The sequence below is a fragment of the Sinohyriopsis cumingii genome, chromosome 15 (assembly GCF_028554795.1).
Source record: "Sinohyriopsis cumingii isolate HCF-2022 chromosome 15, ASM2855479v2, whole genome shotgun sequence".
NCBI lineage: Eukaryota > Metazoa > Mollusca > Bivalvia > Unionida > Unionidae > Sinohyriopsis > Sinohyriopsis cumingii.
Window position 1 is genome coordinate 27,120,631 of NC_142975.1, and position 20,382 is coordinate 27,141,012.

At 40.0% G+C, this 20,382-nt stretch overlaps 1 protein-coding gene across 1 annotated transcript in view; it reads right to left on the bottom strand.

The window, feature by feature from the left end:
- LOC149781450 (DIS3-like exonuclease 2) overlaps window positions 1-19,651 on the bottom strand; it is a 166,553-nt gene extending 146,902 nt beyond the window's left edge. The window contains exon 1 of the mRNA XM_089935532.1: window positions 19,570-19,651. The gene's annotated coding sequence lies outside the window, so the exon portion shown is untranslated. The remainder of the gene's footprint in view (window positions 1-19,569) is intronic.
- Between the last annotated feature and the right edge of the window lie 731 nt (window positions 19,652-20,382).

Below are 20,382 nucleotides of genomic sequence, written 5' to 3' on the forward strand. Positions count from 1 at the left end.
TTTTATTTTTGCACGGTATTGTTCGGAAAGCGTTTTCAAGTTCGCGGAAAATTCTTTTGCGGTATCGAATCGATATTGATGTGACGTAGGTGATACCTCTGATTCAATTTCCTTGGTGGTCATTTTTATTTTAAAAGAGCTAGTGTTTTTAATTACTTAGATTCGCTACAAATTCCACATACCATGTAATGTTTGCCCCGGCTAGATTTCTATCAACGGCATAAATTGTAAACTGTTCAGTTGCGTTCCTGTCTATAATTGTTGATATTGTATTGTTAAACCCGGATGAACTCGACGATAATATATTAAACTGCATCATTGAAACCAGTGTCAATCGATAAATACCCTTAACAGTTGCGGTGATATTTACTGTATTCCGTGTAGGAGTCCAAGCGAATGATCCATGCCGAATTGTGTATACTGTGTTGACGGTGTTCTCGTGAGGGATTTTTATTTTTTCGAGTTGCTCTGTCATTTTAGGTAGTCTGTCTTTAATCGCCGCAACATCAGTTTTAATCGTTCCTATTTCCTGTATATGCGTGTCCACATCTTTTTTGTTCGCTGCAACCCTAGTAATGAGTGCATTTATTTCCTGTATATGCGTGTCTATACTTTTTTTGTTCGCTATAACATTAATTTTGAGTACTTCTATTTCCCCTTCATGCACGTCTATACTTTTTTTGCTCGCTATAGCATTAATGTTGATTGTTTCTATTCTCTGTCCATGCGCGTCCACATTATTTATGATCGTTGTAACATTAGTAATGAGTGTATTTATTTCCCGTTCATGCACGTCTATACTCCTTTTGTTGGTTGCAACATTAGTGTTGATTGTTTTTATTTCCTGTCCATACGCAGTGATATCATTTATAGTTATTGTAATCTCATCCGGTTTGACATTTTTTTTACCAAAGAATTTATCAACGGCGTTATCAATCCTGTTAAAATTTTTTCGTATCGAGGTAAATTGGCCCGACAGCGTCGTAAACTCCGAAATAGTATTCTTTATTGTTGCAATATTTGGTTCGGTTACCGGCGGGGTCCCAAAAAAACTAGCGGTAGTGAGTTGTATATCGGTTACCAATCTATCCAACCTTATAAAACCGTTCTGGGCGGATATTATCCTATCCGTTATCATCGATATATCTTCACCCGGTTTGAGTCGTCCGTCGACGGTATACAACGCGATAGTGTCCTCGGCGGCATCACGCTGTCGTATTAAAACGTCATCCAGCGACACATTACTGGATTTCAATTTACCCTGGCGGTCTTGAAATACAACTATTTCGCCTGGGTCAACACTTGTTAAATTCAACATATCAGCGATTTCATCCTCAATTAGTTTTTTTATGTCGGCGGCGGCCGTTTCCGTGGATTCTTTCAGCGCCGAAACCGGTCGTCCCCAAATATCAATCATCGTTATTGTAGAAAAAAACGACGTTTCTAATTAACCCGCCGGGTCTCTACGACCCCACTAGTGTATTCGTTTACAACCACATGAGGTGGTTTCCGCGATGATGAAATCGCCGCGAGTACGTTCAATACCTCACGGCCGCATATCGGTGGGTCACTTAATTGCTGTGTTGGCAGCGTGGAATAAAAAACCCGGGCTGAACACGCCCGGATATACCGCATGAACTCTTTCGGCGGGGCTAACCCGTATGAATCAAAATAGACGATCGCACGCGGATCAATCGCGTATGCAACCCAATGAGTTCCCGCTCCGGAGGACCCATCGAGGTTAATTATACCGGTTTCAATATTCCTTGGTGCCGCCGGTAATTGATCCCTCATAAAAACACCTCTGAAGTTTTTTATCGCTAGCGCGTTTGCGGCGTCTATTAAATCAAAATTAGACATTGGAGTCATAGACTCAGGAGTCATAGACTCAGGAGTCATTGACTCCCGAGTTAATAAACGGTTCCCGGTAGTCTTAGACCCTTCCCCGAGTACCATGAATACGGGGTTCCCGGTAGTCTTAGACCCTTTCCGGCTACGGGTCGTTTTTTTTTGTAGCCTTTCCCGGTTGCCTTCTTCAATGCCATCCCCGCCGCGGTACCAACGGCCCCCAACGCAGCCGCCTTAGCCACTGCTGGTGCGGCCGCGGCAATCAATGCCGGAATCGCAGCTAACAGCGGAAATATTCCACCGGTCTTTTCCATGTTTTTAATTGCTGCGGCTGAAAAATCTATTTGAACACCCTTTTTATTCTTCATCGCATCATTGAAATGTTTTATTTGACGCGCCGTCAACGATATCTTATGATTACCACCTGCCATCTGCGACGGCTTCAGCGTTATTGTGGTCCCGCATTGTTTAGCCGACTTTGATCGTAATTTCTTGACTTGACCATCGGTCAACTCTACACTGACGACACTATACGACATTTTATTGTAAACGCGTTTTGTGCTTTCAATTACATGTTTTCCACTGGCGCATCAACGATTCTCATTCGTCCACCAACACCTTCTAGCAGCATTGATTTATCGCTGAGAATGACAGCAACCGCTCTATAATTAACACCAGCCCGGGGGGCTATACGAGCTCGGAAGTGTATATCAACGACGGATTGTCTCGTTAAATCGAGATGTTCCAACGAAAAATAATAAATCGGATACAGCTTTTTAAAATCAAGTTGTGATATTTGCAAACCAGTGTCAACGTTTTGATCACGACCCATATATGACAGCAATCGATGGTACACACGTGCGATATGGTTGTCGCCGTAATTAAGCTGTATGTCCTCGGATGGTTCCTGTTGTCCGTTTATTCTCAGCGAAACATCCCTGACTCCTAATTGATCAAATATCATATGGCTGTGTTCTTGACTGCCCAATCGTTCCCTATTCTGTAGCGCTATGAATATATGACGTGGGGCCGAAACACCCTGTTTTGATGCCAGGTGCCATGTAAACGTATCGGCGACGTTATCTTCTTTAGCATCAGTTGTTACCGCTAGCCAACTCAACAACGATTTCCCTCCCTGTTCCATAAATGCTAACAATCGTGCCTCCGTGGTAACTGATGGAGTCAGCACCGGCATCCACAATGCCATTTTAGTTAAAACAACCTTACCGGCAGCGACGCCAGCAGCATGCCATATTGCATTGTTATCATCGCCCCTTAGCGTCAGCGCGATTGTATGCTTGGCCCCATAGATAACTTTTCTAACATTTCTGCAGAATCCAAATATGTGATGGAGTGGAATCGCGCATGAAAACTGTCGGCGTGGTCTTTTTAGCATCAACATTCGTGCTGCGAATCCCATATTGTAATTATCGTTAAGACTTTTTATAACAGTGAAATTAGCGCCTGGTTTTGCTCTGCGATCTGGATTGGTTGCTTCATCCTGGTCAATTGTGGTATTTTCTTTTATTAGCACGTTGATGTACTGAAAATGATCAGCGTTATCGGCGGAGTCCTTCGCAAACATCATAGATGGACCCGCCGATCTTGTATAATCATCCGAGTATCTCGCCAACCCAATTATCGTCGTTGCAACATCAACCTCGCGTTCTATTGATTCAATTTCTCGCCCGTCAATAAGATATCTGGCGCTCTCAAATAACGCCATGATACCGTTGTTGACGAAACCAACTCGAACATGATCGTCATCTGCGTACGGTGCATTATCGGCGGCATTTGTCACGAGTTCTCCCTCGATTTCGATAAACGCTTCACACGGCAGAAAGTATTTACTGGTATCTTGGACCTGAAGTTCAATTCGCGATCGTAGGTCGGGTTGCGCTGCATAATAAGAATAATATTGATAATCACGGACAGAATCATCCCTGCGCACTGGGGCGTCCATATCAAACGCGGGATCAGCGGTTCGCGCAAACATTTCTATTATTTATCATGTTGATGTTTTCAATTGCGATTTTTTCGTCGTAAATTCTTTGAATTCTGTTTAAGACCACTCTCCCGCTATTGCGTTCATGGGTGCGTTGGTGGATGACTGAGCCGCCAACGACTCTAGTTTTTCTTCCACGGCGTTATTTATTACTTTACTGACATTTGCAGGCATCACTGTCGTTGATGGCATCACCGGTGGTTTCTGTTTTTTTTCTCCTCACCAACGACATTAGTTTGTCCCGCGCGGCTGAAAGCGCCTTTCCGGCAACATCCCCAATAGCGCTGATTCCCTTATCACGAATAACATCAATAGCCTTCATTCCTAATTGCTTGGCTAACGGCGCTACTTTTGGAGCCATTCTTGTAAATAACCCCGCAATGGTGCTACCGAGACCATCTCCATAGTACGCGCGGTAAACAGGCAATCGCGAGTTTACCACGTAGACGAGTACTGGTTTATCATGGTTGTAGTGTATGATCATCCTTATTAAAAACACCAGTTTTCCAATTAATCATCCACGAGTTCGTCTATGAGCGTTCGATATGCATTAATGTCTATGATACCGCCTGCAAATAAACGCTTGCAAATATCAGCGGCCTCATTGATTATTTCCGTAGAGTTATTTCCGGCTCGTTTTCCTCCGATTAGTACCTCTAGCCGTGATATATCACTGAGAACACTATTAGGGCAGGTAACACTAGCGTTTTCAACTAGACCACTACCACTTGGATACCCCTCTCCGCTTGTTTTTTTAGAACCAGCTTTTTTTTGACGTTTTTCTCGGACTTCTTCTTTTTGCTGTTGTAGTATTTCTTGTTGTTGTCGTATATCATAATCATCAATTCCTTTTTTAAATTCTTTATATCCCAATTCTTTTGTATCCAAGCGATCAATCTCTTTATTCGTTTTATACAACCAATTAACCCAGTCATCTCGTTTTATATTACTGTTTTTATACTCGTCTTTTAAAAAGTTTTTTCTTGAATGATAGCTTTGAGCGGCAAAATTACCAAAAACCCTATACTCGTCGGATTTCAGTAATTGAGGTCGTTTTATTTGTGCTATAGCCTCTTCAGTGAGTTTATCTATAAAGGGGACTCCTTTTTGAGTGGAAATTTTTTGAAGTTCACCAACATCACCCTGTTCAGAATCATCAATATCAGCTAATCGTTCATACTCTCGTTGGGTTTTTATATCACTGGAAAGTTGTTTTATCCGTTGCTGTGTTTGTTCTGTCTCTGCTGATATCTTTTCAAGTACAGGAAGAAGAGGCGCCTCTTTCCGTTCGCCCTCCTTAGGAATATCCCCGTATATTGCTCGTTCTGTTGCAGCTGTAACATCCTTAGTCGCTTTAGTTACCGGGGCAAATAACTGTTCGCTTCCAACAGTAAAATCGGTTTGCATTTGTTGTCGCGTTTGAAGTTTCTCTCTCACTCTGTCTCGTAACGGTATGAACTTTTTAAGCGCTGCTAGCCGCTCTCTGGCTAACCGAGTAGTAAGTGATTCACCTACCATTATTGTAAATTGATCCGCAATTTTCTAATTTTCCGCCGAGTGTACCATCGGGAGCTCCACGGAGTTTTCGTCTATAATCCTTCTAATGTTTTTGATCTTACTAGAAATCTCCCGGCGTCGTTCATAAACACGTCCGAGTTTTTTTCGTATTATTTCAACGGCAGTGAATAGTCCAATGAATGCATTTGCGTCATTGTGGTACAGGTTCTCATTAATCGTATGTTGTAATCGTTTTATAAAAAAGTACTCGCGGGCCAGGGTAAAACGCCCCCGTTTCGACTGTTCGTTAATAATCTCATAATCGGATAATATTTTTTCACTGTCGAGACCATCAGATAATTCAATTCCTTGAGTTTTTAATTTTGAAATCTCGGCTAATATATTATTGATTTTTGACCCCGTTTTTTGTATGGACAGTACAATGCCGTAGATCTCCACTCGAGTGTTGTGGCAGATTGCAGGCATACATGGACAGTACAATGCCGTAGATCTCCACTCGAGTGTTGTGGCAGATTACAGGCATATACCTGTATACATATACTTAATTAAGGACATTCACATCTTCGCATCCATCTGAACCCAAGGGAACCCCAAAGCATACATCTCCGAGAGGGAGGCCTAGGGTGACAAACGTCATCGTAGACCGCCCAGAAGATATGCTTGGGGGACATCACTACATGTACTTAATTAAGGATGAATATATTTACAATGAAATGATTGATGGATGATGGGACGACACAAGACAGCACAAACATAAAACGACGGGGCGGAACTCTACGGCCAATTCAACCAATCAAAAGCAACCCAATTAAATTAACCCGGTTGCATGATTGTGAACAAAAGACAACCACACGCCCGGGTCAAGAGCGTGGGTTAGTTTTGATTAGTTGAATTGGCTTTCGAAAGCCCCAGGCTTATAACGAGTCATCTTATATATAAAGTGACTAATACAGCGGCGTCAGTCACAAGGTGTGTGTTAATTTGAATTCCCTTGAATCGTTAAATCCTTAAATACTTATTAATGGTGTTTCACGGCATTTAAATGAAACCAAATACTCAAATAAAACATTAAAAAAAAGAATACAGCTGTTAGATAACAGCGTGTATTTCATTAGTTTTCATCGTAAAATGATTAATTAATCGCAACATTAATTGGACTTCAAGGGGTATAACTCTTGTCATGCGACGCTATCACAAAACGAGTTATCTCCCTTTGATGTTATATATGAAAATCGAATTCTGTGTCCGGTCTTTTTTGAGATCGCTGTTTGATATACTCGTTCTGCAACAAATTGTATTGAGGCGATACAAATGTCAAAATATTTTCCTGCCTCATTCATCGACTGAAATATTTTTTCCTCGTGAGTTGTTGTATCAAATGATTTGACGCCCCTTGTTGCTTTTGAGTACTTACCAGTTTGGCCTTTTTTACTGTTTTCACTCTGAGAGATGGCTTGCAGATTACACAGTCTGTTATTTTGAGGACATCCATCAATATGATCAATAACGAGACGATCTTTGATCAATCCGTGGAAACATTCATAGATGATTCTGTGACAGAGATATTTTTTCCCTCCAGCAGTAAACATCAAATATCCGTGATTGTTTTTCCATCCAACCGGCTTCTTCAGTCTACGATTTCTAACAATGCCGTCGCGAGATGCCTCGTAATTGACGAGCAGGGGATGCGGCTGAAATTCTTGGTCCATTTATATAATAATACTACTTGTCTAATTTATTATTTGGTTTAATTATAAATCTTTCAACGTAGTCTTGGGGGGTTTTGATGACGAAGTCAGCGGTGGGGTCAATGACGGCGTTTTTTATTCGTTTATCGTAATATCGTTTTAGTTCCCTGTATCGCTTTCCGCCACAATTAATACACAACTGCGATTTTCCTCTTACACCAACGTGACAAACCAAGCACGGGAGGGGGCCAAGAGAACCATTACGAACGCTTTGTAAATGATACCCGCAGAATTCACCTCTACATGATTTATTGCACGGGGTTGTCGACCCAATCATCAACCATTTGCATTTATTCATTATACTATATTCTTTCATTTAAATACTTGTTTTAATTATATGGATGAGTTTGAGAGATTAGCAGTAATTAAACCCTGGAAAAATATTAAGTTCAATCTCGATAGAGTCCTCAAGGACACACCAAAAGCGTTAATAAACGATAAAACCCTGTTGAGTAAAATACGCGATTGTATCAATGAATTCAAGCGTGATGGTGCATCTCATAGTTGGTCAACATTTCGAATTGATGGTGTTGTTGATGCTACCATGAACGACAACCGCGCAGCAACGATAATATCACAACTTGACGGTAAAAGGTATTTCTTCAGAGTAAAATTCATTGTCCGGGTGGAATCAGGCGATTGGATCATACGTGATAAATTTGAACCAGTTCTCAGCGACAAGAAAACAGTCACTGTCAGCCGCGACTCCAAGCCGGGGTTGTTAACCGGAATTGATAGACCATACTATGAACGAGCGTATCCTGAAACAGCAGTTGTTTATGGAATATACCCGTTAAATAAGAAACCTGATATCGGAAAACTGAAACCGATGAAACAGTCAACTGGGATAAATTGTGTAGCAGAACGAATAATAGAGCATTTTACAAATGCATGTCGAGGAAACAAATTGACTGATTTACGACGTAGCAAAATCAACCAGTGGGAACTAACCGTAAAAGAGCGTGGAGCAACCATCAGCGACATAGCGAGATTAGAAACGTCGTTGAGATTTCCAATAACCGTTACAACGATAACCGGTGAAGTATTATACGAATCGAAGTATAAATCGAAGGGAGCCCCAATCAAAATTATCGATCATAACGAACACGCATGGACGCCCGTGATCACAATATTTCCACGGGATAGAACAGTAAAGTATATACCCGAAGAATTCCTGGGAGAACAATTCTCCAAGGATGGTTTTCTCGCGGAGAGGAAACTATTTGATGCTATTGCCTACTTGTGTAAAAACGACCCTGTATCAGTGTGGTTACTTCGCAGCGCTGAAAACGATGCGGATACCTTTGATCAGTTTGTAAGACCAAACGGTGAATTATATCGCACTGAAGCATTTCACAACAGGATGAAAAAAACCGCCATGGAATTTGAGGAGCATGATGAACAACTGCTAACAAATTGTTTTACGATTCCATCGGTTGCGGCTCATGTTGCAGCAAGGAAAAATGCGTGGAGACCAACGCGCAAGGAATTTCTGCCGGATGTACAATCCAGTTGTTTGGAGTATTATCACGGTGGACTATGGAACACTGAATACAACCGCGACGCTATGATCTCGGTTGATATGGTTGCCTGTTATCCAGCGAGTTTTCTCGGGTATGGATCCGCCGCTGAGTATTTCAAACGATTTGGACACCCCAGTCATGAAATGACTCGTGTTGCTATTAATGGACCACTGCCTGATTTTGATTTAACCGGATTCGCTCGCATAGTATCATTTGAATTCGCGGCAGGACTCCATCGCTGTTGCTATATTTGGATCGGTAGACACATGGCTGAAAAGAAGTGGCTGCCAATAGCGCTGCTACGGTATATGATTGATTGTAGCATGCTAGTTTCGTTGATTGTCAGTGACGCGATTATATCATACCGGGCGCAGACTGAAGTCTGGTTACCAGAACCGGAGCGTCTAGACAGCATAATTGACGAGTCCAGAAAAAACATTGATGCCGACGAGGAATATATCATCGAATGGTCCAGGAGGATATTCAACCAACGAAACCACGAGGCAAAAGATCTCGGTAGAAGAATAATTGGTAAGTTTACACAAGGTGGAAAAAACTGCGATTACAAACGATATTGCTCACGGCTGATTATAGATGACGCAGAATATGATTTCGTAATCAAGGACGCAGTGGCGAAAAATAGATACGTGAACTGCAAAACAGCTTTCTTGTCCAATGGAACAAGGTTGGGTACAGTTGTTACCTACAGCGATGGAGACAGCCCGGCATACCCGCATTTGAGGGCGTCTATGCTGGGTTATGCCGCTATTAATTTATTCTCGATGATAAATAGATTTCCTGACACCGCGGTTAGAGTAGCCGTTGATTCATTTTATATTGACGTAGCGTATAAGGGAAACGTAGCCGAGTTTACTAGTCCGGACGAGAGTTGGGGTACATGGAGAATTAAAAATGAAATACGACGCGATTATTCCCCGTCAGCAGATGTCACCGTTGAGAACGACTACTTACGCGGTGATAAATTATCAGAATGGTCTAATGCACCACCGTGTTCTGATCCAATTTGTAGACACAAGACGGTTTATTTAAGCGGCTGTGGCGAGTCAGGAAAGACGACTCGGGCAATTGAATTATTTCGAACGCGGGCAAGTATAATCGTGCTTACACCGACCCATAGACTAGCGCGAGAAATAAAACAACGAAATGTTGACGCCGTTACTTATCACAGCTTTTTTCGATACAGCGGCGGCGAGTGGACTCCTGATCGAATGGGTGAAAAATTTATTCCCGACATTATCATCTGGGATGAGATATGTACTGTTTCGTTAGATACTTTACAAATGTTTCTTGAGTGGTTGCTGCGCGCGAATACAGCGGTAATCATGTGTGGGGACCATGGCCAACCACCACCATTTGTCGGCGAGGGTCCACATGATTGGTTGAGCGGGTTCGTGGACTATTATGAAGAAACCGATACTGATTACCGAGCACTTGATGAACAACTGCGCGAGGTTAAAAAACTAATCAGGTTACAGCCGGATAGAGTTCAGTGTGAAATAATCCGCGAGGTGATTCCGGAAACGCCGTTGAATGAATTCTGGGAAACATGGAGACCAAACGATTTGATTGTAGCGAGTAGAAAGATAGTCAGAGACACACTTCAGCGGAAGTTGTTTACGTTGCATAAGGAAAAGTTTCCAACGCGTCCAGTGCCGTTATGTTATAGACCCGCGGACACACGGCGGCAGAACATTGAAGTTGAAATTCCAGGCCAGACAGAAAAACAAATTCTCGTGCTGAATGATATCGTGCTCGTTGATATCAGCGTCGTCGAGGACGCGCTACGTGCTGATAAATCCCCGTGGACGCTAGGATACGCAACAACAATACATTCCTCGCAGGGACTAACCATCACGGACACAATTGTTTGGATAGTTGATAATCGCATCGAATGGTCAAATCTAGTCTATCTTGCAGTGTCCAGAGTACGAAGGATAAATCAGCTTCGAAGAATTGTTATTGACGGAGCCGGTGACGAAGCCGGCGACAAGGTCACCATCGATGCAAGCGTCATTGATAGAAAACTCTCGGGTTACCGCCAACAGGATAAAAAAAAACAGCGGCGTTTTGATATTGATGCCGAATTAATAATCTCACTACGACAACAACAGAATAATCACTGCGCAAGTTGCAATTGTATAATGAGTTGGCGTTATTCGGATAAAGACACTCGCCAATTTACCGTGGATAGGATCGATAACAGTCTCGGTCATGTCAAAAACAATGTGAGGTTGACCTGTCTTGAGTGCAATAGACGCAACGGCGCTAGTTAAGACCACGTGGGGGTAATTGAGTATCGTTAGGTATCACTTGTAGTTGCTCGCGTGTAAATCCGCGCTGAGGAGCAGTTGAATCCAGCCTATAGATCGGTGGTCTACCAGTTGATCGTGTTATCGTTGATATGTTATGTGTGGTAACACTCCAAATAGGATCAGTAGCTCTTTTTTTACCGCCTTCAAGCTCTCCTGGTTCATACAGATATCTCACGGTGACATTGCCGAGAATCGGCTTGAAAACGCTATTTATTTTTGATTTTCCGGGTATATACTCGTATTTAATCGCGTCGCTGGGCTTCATGTTGATTGCTCGGGTAATCTCGTTATTTAACGCTGCAATTACACCTGGCAACCTTTTAACCCATTCACGAGATCGTTTTTCTTGGATGAATTCCTTCGCGTATTGATATCCAAATAACCGTTCAGCGAGAGTCCGATTGAATCGTTCAACAATTGCCTGATCACGATGTAGCGCAGTATGACCTCGTCGTATCGCGACGCTATGATGTTTCAGCGTTGATAAAACAGCACCGCGAAATTCACTACCGGGATCAACTTGTAATAGATTTGGCCAGCGCAGAGGGCCTCTTCGATAAATTCTTTCAAACGCAGCGGCTACTTCAGTTGCTGACTTTGTTTTTAACGGCTCCGCTTGTTTGTATCGACTCGCAACATCAACTACGGTTAGCGCGTATTTGTAACCGTTGTCATGCGGCAGAAATAGTATATCAGCCTGATGAACTTCATTAGGCACGCCGACATCAAAGCGAGAGAAGTTGATTTGTTTAGGCGGTGGTAGATAAATTTGCCATATAGCCTGTTTGGATAACCAATTAACCGCAGTGGTCTTTGTTACCTTTGCAGCGCTTGCAAGCTTACCAATTGCGGCCTTCCCCTTCCAGTATCCTCTCGGAGAATAATAGATGGAATCCATCGTTTTTCTTGGATGATTGTTATTAATTACCAGCGCCAATCATTAATTTACCTTTCATAGCCGATTTTACCAACCATGAGGCCAATTTTTCTTTGACGGATTTATCAGGAATAGCATTTAATGCGTGAATTAATTTTACATCCGCGATATGACGCTGTTGCAAATCGCTACTTTTGTAAGCAACATCATGAGCATGACACGCCTTATCGATAGCGTTTATTGGATACTCACCGGGTTTGGGCTGATTTTGATCATCGAGTCTGATATCTAATCGTGTTCCGGGGCCACAGTAGTTATATCCTGGGAGGTGTTTTTCTCCTGGATACTTTGCCCACGGTGTTCCGGGGAGTTTTGCCAATTTGGCTGCGATGTCACCTCCTCGCTTTTTTTTAAAACATCTCCGGGTCTAATAGAAATAAATCTAAATTTCTTTGTACCGCATTGTACACACTTGCCAGTAAGGGCCGATCTGTTATTTCTTGTCGTAACGGTTGTCATATCATTTGTGCCAGTACGTACTCTACACTTCACACAATATAGATCCATAATTTATGTATAGAGATATGAATATAATTGATTTTTCGGCGACTAAAACAAGAGAACCAGTTAAGCATGTTGCAGCGTTACCAAACTCGATCCGGATGATTATCATCGGACCATCTGGATCCGGCAAGACGCAATTGTTACTCAATTTAATAATGAGATGGATGAAGTGGGATAAGTTGTATTTGGTTGCTCCTAGCGTAGATGATCAACGATGCTACGAGGTGTTGAAAGATTTCAACGAGAATGCATCAGCGATCGCTAAAAAAAATGTTATTGAGTTTATTACGGATATCAATGATGCACCGGGTATTGATGATATTGATGGCGACGTTAACAATCTAGTCGTGTACGATGATGTTATGTTAGACAATCAAAAAAACCCAGCTAGGATATTTTCCAGAGGCAGGCATAAAAACACTGACGTGATATATGTCACTCAACGATACACTCAGATTCCAAAAGTAATTAGAGACAACTGTAATATTCTTGCTGTGTTCAACGGCGTTGATACACACACGCTACGAAATATTTGGCAGACATGGTGCGGCGGTGACATGGACTTTAATGTTTTTCGAAACTTTTTTAGTCATGCTCAGTCGACCCCACATGGATTCGTAACGATAAATTTACATGATCCTCGGACACGATATCGTATCGGACTTGACCAAATATTCGGTTAGTTGTAAATAATTTTCATTGTAAATAACCACTTAGCAGCAGAGGGGGCGATGACATCGACGCGGTCGTCGATGTGCTTACCGGACGCTGACGACGCTGGGGATCGGCGCGCAGAAGGTGTTAATTAAACCAAATGACGTTTGGACGATCCCCCAACGACGACGTCGTTTTTTTTTTACCAGGCGCTGACGACACTAGATCGTTGAGTGCAGAAAGTAATAATTAAGCAAAATAACGATTGGACAAAATGTCCGATTCGCCCCCTCTGCTGCTGGGTGGATCATTCATAACTACTGAACCAATTAAAAAGATCCTAAAAATTTGCAGTGCAATACCAGCTATCTTCACATATGATAGAGATAATTATTTCTTCACACATGCAATTAAAACTCTCTGGCCAATTATCAAACTGAATCTACCAGAGATGTTCCAAGATCAACTGGTTTTTGCACAGAGGATTGGTTATGGACTTAGTAACCAACTAATAAGAGATAAGTTTTCTGGCAATCATCCAGGCCTAATGGGAAAAACATTCACAAATAAAGTACTAGATTGCAAAACCATTAATTCCAGTTTTTGTGTGAAAATTTCTAAGTCTAAAATTTTTAGAAGCACATTTATGAACCACAAATACAGATCAAAACTAAGATGACATTGAAGAACACTTGAGTGATATGCGCATTCATAAAGATTCCCTGGTGTCTAAGCATTTTAATCTATCTAACCACAACACAGATTGTGTTAAATATCCAATAATAGAAATTATTAAATCTGATCCAGAGTTCTCTAGTAGCACTTTTTATAGAAGAACTTTTTGGGATATACCGATTGCATCTTTTGCATCTGGTAGGGATTAACATCTCTGTTTAAATGGGAGTCCAGGTATTTTTAACTTAAACAAACATTCCCATGAGCCCTATTGTACAGCAAATTTACACCTGGGCACAAATACACCCTAAATCCCTTGTAGCTGTTATATATGTTTTAGACCCATTTGAAAATGTAATGAAACACCTAATTATATACCTAGATCATTACATAATGGCCAAAAGGGCATTGAGGATGATTATGAAAGCTTGTTGTATACCATCAGGTCCAAAAACACAAGAGTGTAAACTAATCACCTCAGGTCTACCACCAAGAAGGGATATATTTATGACTCCACTACATGATACCATATGTATGTTGTGTGAAATTTCCAAATACTCTTCGTTACGCAATACAGGACTTTCTTCAAAGACAATCGAGTGAACCAACAATTATACCAGCGAGACCAAATCCACTTGTCCAACAGAAGTACTGTCTTGCTCCTTAGGAATATAGACCAGTACATAAGATTTATAAAAGGGGTTAGGCATGAGTCAGAAAACTGCTTGTATTGTGGAGAGCACTTTCATGTAACACAGTGGTGTCTGCAGGGAAAACATATTCGTTGCCATGTTTGTAATGAACTAGGACATAAGCAAAGGTTGTGCACAAACCAATAGGTAGAAGGTAACGATGTACAGGCCTATGCAACATATATCCAGCAACAAAATGCATTAGAATATGTGTATACTTTTCAATGTAATAATTATAATTCTATAAACAGGTTTCTGGCACTATCCGATTTATGTACAAAGTGCAACTTGTTAACATGTAAACAACTTTGTAATACTGTTCAAGTTACATCTCCCTCTGAGGCTCCTCAAGTGTCTAATATACCAATGTCTTCTTGTAGGTATGTAAATCTGTCTCATATTGAACATTCTCATGTATCCACTACATGTGGTCATGGCAACAACAGATGGATCTTGTATGTAAACAATCAAGATGATGAAAAGAAATCTGTCAAGTCTAAAAACAATACACTGTATACTACCTTGTCTGAAAAACAATCCTTTGATCAAAATTGTCATGTGTTTGGCCTCCTCAAAAGAGGTCTGCAAGTAATCAACATAAATATTCAACACATCCTAAACTGAATGAGATAAAGTTAATATTACAGCAAACTAGATCAGTCAATATTCTATGTCTATGTGAAACCTTTCTTTCTAATGATAGTGATGATTTGGCTCTCCAAATACTGGGGTTCAACTCTGATAGAAAAGCAAGGGAATCCATGGGGGGTGGGGTATTCTTCTCTATGTAGACTGTTCCATTAGTTATAACAGACATGTTGATCTAGAGACTATTGGGGTAGAGAGTATCTGGGTTGAAGTAACCCTTGCCCAATCAAAGCCAATACTCTTATGTTCAGTTTGCAGGCCACCTACTTCCACAGCTGAATGGATTGATTTGAGGTGCAAATTCAAAAAGCATTACTGAAGGAAGATTTAGAAACTATCATATTAAGTGATTTTAACATTGACTACATGAAAACTCCAACATTAACATGGGTAAGTAACTTTGAAACTTACAACTTTACTCAATTAATTAACACCCCAACTAGAGTAACGGAAAAAAGTGCTACTATGATCACTGATCATGTCTATACTAATAAACCTGAAAACATAAGTGAAATTAATGTGCCAGTATATGCGCTGACTGACCACTACCCAGTCTGTATAACTAGACATGTCCCAAAATCATCTTAAAATGGTCAACACATTGAAATACAACAATGGGACTTTAAACAGTTTGATGAGGAAATGTTCTTAAATGATTTAGTTTGCAAACCCTTCCAATCAGTCTGCAATATAGCTGATGTCAACACTGCCTTAGACAAATGGTATCGGATGTTCAATGCAGCCTTAGACAAGCATGCCTCAATTAAAGCAAAAAGGATTAAACACCGAATTACACCCAAGTGGATTACCACTGAGATCAATAAGGTTAGGCACCTAAGAAATTATCTCCACAAGAAAAAGACATGAAAAGCTATAGAAAGTGGAGGAATAAAACTAAGCACCCGATAGATAAGGCAAAAGAAAACTACTATAAACAGGCTATTGATGAAAGTAAGAGTACCAAAACATTGTGGAAGCATCTAAAAGAGCTGAACCCACCCAAGAACAGTTGTCTTCCCCTAGACTTAAGCAAAATGATGACATAGCAACAATTTCTTCATAAGCATCTCCAGTAACAGTATTCAGAACCAGACTAACATCCCAATTGAACTTGATATTCTTCTATTATTTAAAAGAGCTAAAATTCTGATGATAATTATTTTTCAATAGCTAATGTTAGTGAAGCTGATGTTTTTGATGTGCTAATTAAGGTGAATATTAATAAATCCTCTGTATTGGATGGTATTGGTCCACAAATGCTTAAAATTGTTGCACCAATAATAACAAAGTCACTAATGCATATCATAAACTTAAGTATAATGAGTGGTAATTTCCAGAAACATTGAAATGTTCAAAGGTTATGCCTATCTTTAAGAAAGGAGTAAAGGAGGATCCAGGGAATTACAGACTAATATCAAATCTTCAAAATTAATTGAAAAGCATGTAGCCATTCAGGTCTATATATTTATTGAAACATATTCTCTATTTCATAAAGCACAATCAGGATTTAGAAAGTACCACTCGTGCCAAACAGAACTTAATAAAATTAATTGATCATTGGCTGAAGGAAATGGATAATGGACCTATGACTGGGACTGTTTTCCTTGACTTCAAGAAAGCCTTTAATCTTGTTGATAATGAAATACTGCTGCAAAAATGTAAATGTTACAGGTTCGACAATCCTTTTGGTTTAGATCATACCAAAACCAAAGATCTCAACAAGTAAGCACTGGCAATATTAGCTCTCAAACTCGCACTATTCATTCAGGAGTCCCTCAAGGCTCAGTTTTAGGCCCTCTCCTCTTCCTTATCTATATCAATGATCTACCATTAAAAAATGAATCCACAAATAGATTTGTCTGCAGATGGTGTAACCTTGTATACATCTAGTTTTGAGACTGAAGTTATCAAAACGAGATTAAACGCAGATCTTATTAGAGTCCAAAACTGGGCATAACAAAACAGGATGCTAATTAATAAAGGTAAAACAAATTATATGATTTTGGGGACATCAAAAAACTACACAAGTCATGGAACCCAGAACTATCTCTTGCAATAAATAGAAAGGCTTGTAGGTGGGTCCATAGATAATGTTTATTATGGAATGACCATACTGATAAGCTTTGTAAAACACTGTCATCCAAAATTGCCCTACTCAGCAGAATCAAGAAATATTTACCTATGGAAACTCGCAATCTATACTACAAGTCATATATTCTTCCAACAATGGATTATTGTTCAAAAGTATGGGGAAACTGTGCTAAATCTGAGCTTGAAGGGATTTATAAACTTCAGAAATGAGCAGTACATGTAATTTTAGATGCATCTATTGATCATCCCTTAAAAGCATTATTTACAGAACTCATATGGGTCACAATAACTCACATGGGTCACAATATATGACAAGATAGATTTTCACAAGGCAGTTCTTTTACATAAAAGTCTACATGGAACTGCACCAGAGTATCTTCAGGCTTTTTTCAACACAATACCAGTTGAGATCAGTATCACATGGAAACCTTGCCCCAAAACCTAGAACAATTTAAAGAGCTTCCAATACTTATTAGAGTAATTAAGAAGATATATCATGAGCATGTATGTGTTTCTAATAGACAATGGAATTTAGTATTTTAATACTAAATATGTTAAAATAAACAGTAATTATTGCTATCTTCATATAATGTGTATTGTTATACTCTCCTTAAGAGGGCCTCAAAGGAGAATAATCCTTGACTAATGAGTCACCCTCTATAAATAAAGCATTATTATTATTATTATTATTATCATAATCATGCACTGCTCTGCATGTATTGTATCAAGCATTAAAATAACCTAATGAAACAGGATTAATAAGAGTAGATTAGGACTGAGCTTAACTGTTCTATTCCAAAAGACAAGGTCTGAAAATACCCATGGGCAGGAGTAGCCAGGCATGTGCACAGTTGTATGAACGGCAACAAAACAAAATAAATCAGATAGTATTAAGCCCAATGCCCTGCTAAAACGGGCCCCTCCCATATTCCATGAAAAGTGCCCATCAGGCTTGTCAAAAAGATAAAGAGTTTTCTAATACATTTGAAAAAACTTTGAGTGTCAATGAAATGCAGTATTTTCATTTCAATGTTCTTGAAAGACAATGGTCAATAATTAATACCCAGCCCCCTGCAAGCGCTCCATTTGTAGCTCCCTACACCGTATGAAGGTAATCTGCTTAAGTTTATCAAAAGCTTCTTACTTTGTAACAAAAATAAAGTACATGACTGATGAATGCGGAACAGGAATGTCTCTGTTCTCCACATTTCATTGGTTACATATACTCAGCACTCACAAGCTCTGCATGAACAATAATAAACTATCCTGGCTTGCACACATAGAAGTCAGGGAATTAGTGATTCATGAAAGCCTCCAGTATGATGTTTCTGCTTAAAGAAACTGAGATAATTGCACTGTATTATGTATGTTTGCATTTGTAACCTCAAAATGCAGGAGTTGGTGCAGATCTAGCTATACTCTTTGGACCTAAATGTGTCAAGTGTTTCTAGGAAAAATGTACAGTAGTTGTTGTCTACGTTTTTACCACCTTCCCATTTCATCAGTCCTAACGTTAACTGCTTAATGCTGAGCACCTAGCAAGGCAGCTGCTAGTACCATTTTTATAAGTCTCTGGTATGACTCAGCCAGGGTTCGAACCCACAACCTACTGCATCTGAGGCGGATATTCTAACCACTAGGCCACCGGAGGTTAGTGTCAGAAAGTGACATAAGATAAACTGCAGCTGCAAAACATGTCAATTATGACACCTTCATAGAGACATCTTCAGTCACATTGGACTGATAATTATGTATCACATGAATTATGTATCACATGAATCAATAAAGAAAAGCTGTTTACCAGTTATTGCAAATAATATCTCATAACAGCATGGGTTTAAAATTCAACATGTTTGTCAATGAAAATGACAAATTCATTATTGAAATAATCAAGTCTCATTACAGCTCAGAACCTCACAAAGCCTTTGCAGCACAGTATATACACCACACTAGCCAGCATGTGCATGAAGTCCCTGATATTAACAGTTGCAGCTGTCACTTCACTGGGAATGTATATTTAAACACTAAATAGGACTGAACTGAAAAAAGAAGAAAAATGACAACTCTCTATCGCATCCTACACACAACCCAGCTATGAAAAACCATTGTCTGATATGAAAATGCTGTATGCGCTCGAGAAGAATGGTGTTGAACTTGGTGTTAATTATATATCAAAAAAATTAAAAACAGTACCGAAGTCATGCAAATGATGTCATTGATGGTGCAATCAATGGCCCTATTTTACACTTTCTTAATAAATGCAAATTAAAAATTCCTCGCACGCTGCTGAAAATTTATAAAAACGTTTATTTTCATTCATTAAGCAATTCATCTATATTTTCTTAAATGTAGATAATAAAATCCCCAAACTGTTACAACATAAGTATTCTCACCTGTTTCAAAACAGCTTCAACATACGTTCGTCCGTTTGAAGAAATACCTTGTGTAGAGAGGTAGTCGAAAGGGAGATAACTTGATCAAACTTTTAACTAACCAAGTAAGAAGTATAACATGCAAAAACGTTAAAAATGCAAACTTTGAATGAAAGGAAAGTGCTTCCATCCTATCACAAATATGTGGCTTTTTACCTATTCAAATTCATTAACATCTGCTTTAATTGCGTCCCTCAGAACTGAGTATAGATGCAATAGGGATTGGGCATGTGTGAGGTTAAGATACCACTCTACAGGTTAAAAACAAGACTTCAGCCATTAAAGACTAAATGTATCCAGGATCAATTGGAAGGAGATTGCAATGCGGGCTGGTTGATCAGGGCTTTAGGGAAGCTGTTCCAAATGATGACAGAGTGCGAGCAGAATCTGTTCCTGTAGACATAAGTGACATTTAGGAATTTCCGATATTTCATACTGTGCCTTCTGGTTATAAATGAAGCTGTTTAAGTTATGACTGAGCAGGTATGTGCAGACTTACAGCGCAGCTGGAACGGCGTTTCCTTACTTTTTTGCGCTCGTTATTGTCCCCCCCCCCCCCGGGTATCTGAGTAACATGCGTTCCCTCACTTCATTACTGCGTTCTCTTGCTTCTATATTTAGTAATAAACTACTGGAAGTATGTCAACTAAATTTACCACAATATACAAAACAAAGGTCTGAATAATTGTTCAAATTAAGAATACCGTTTCTACGCCATCGAATGTATTACATTCCAAGGAAGATATCATCCGTATAACTTGTAAAAATATAACC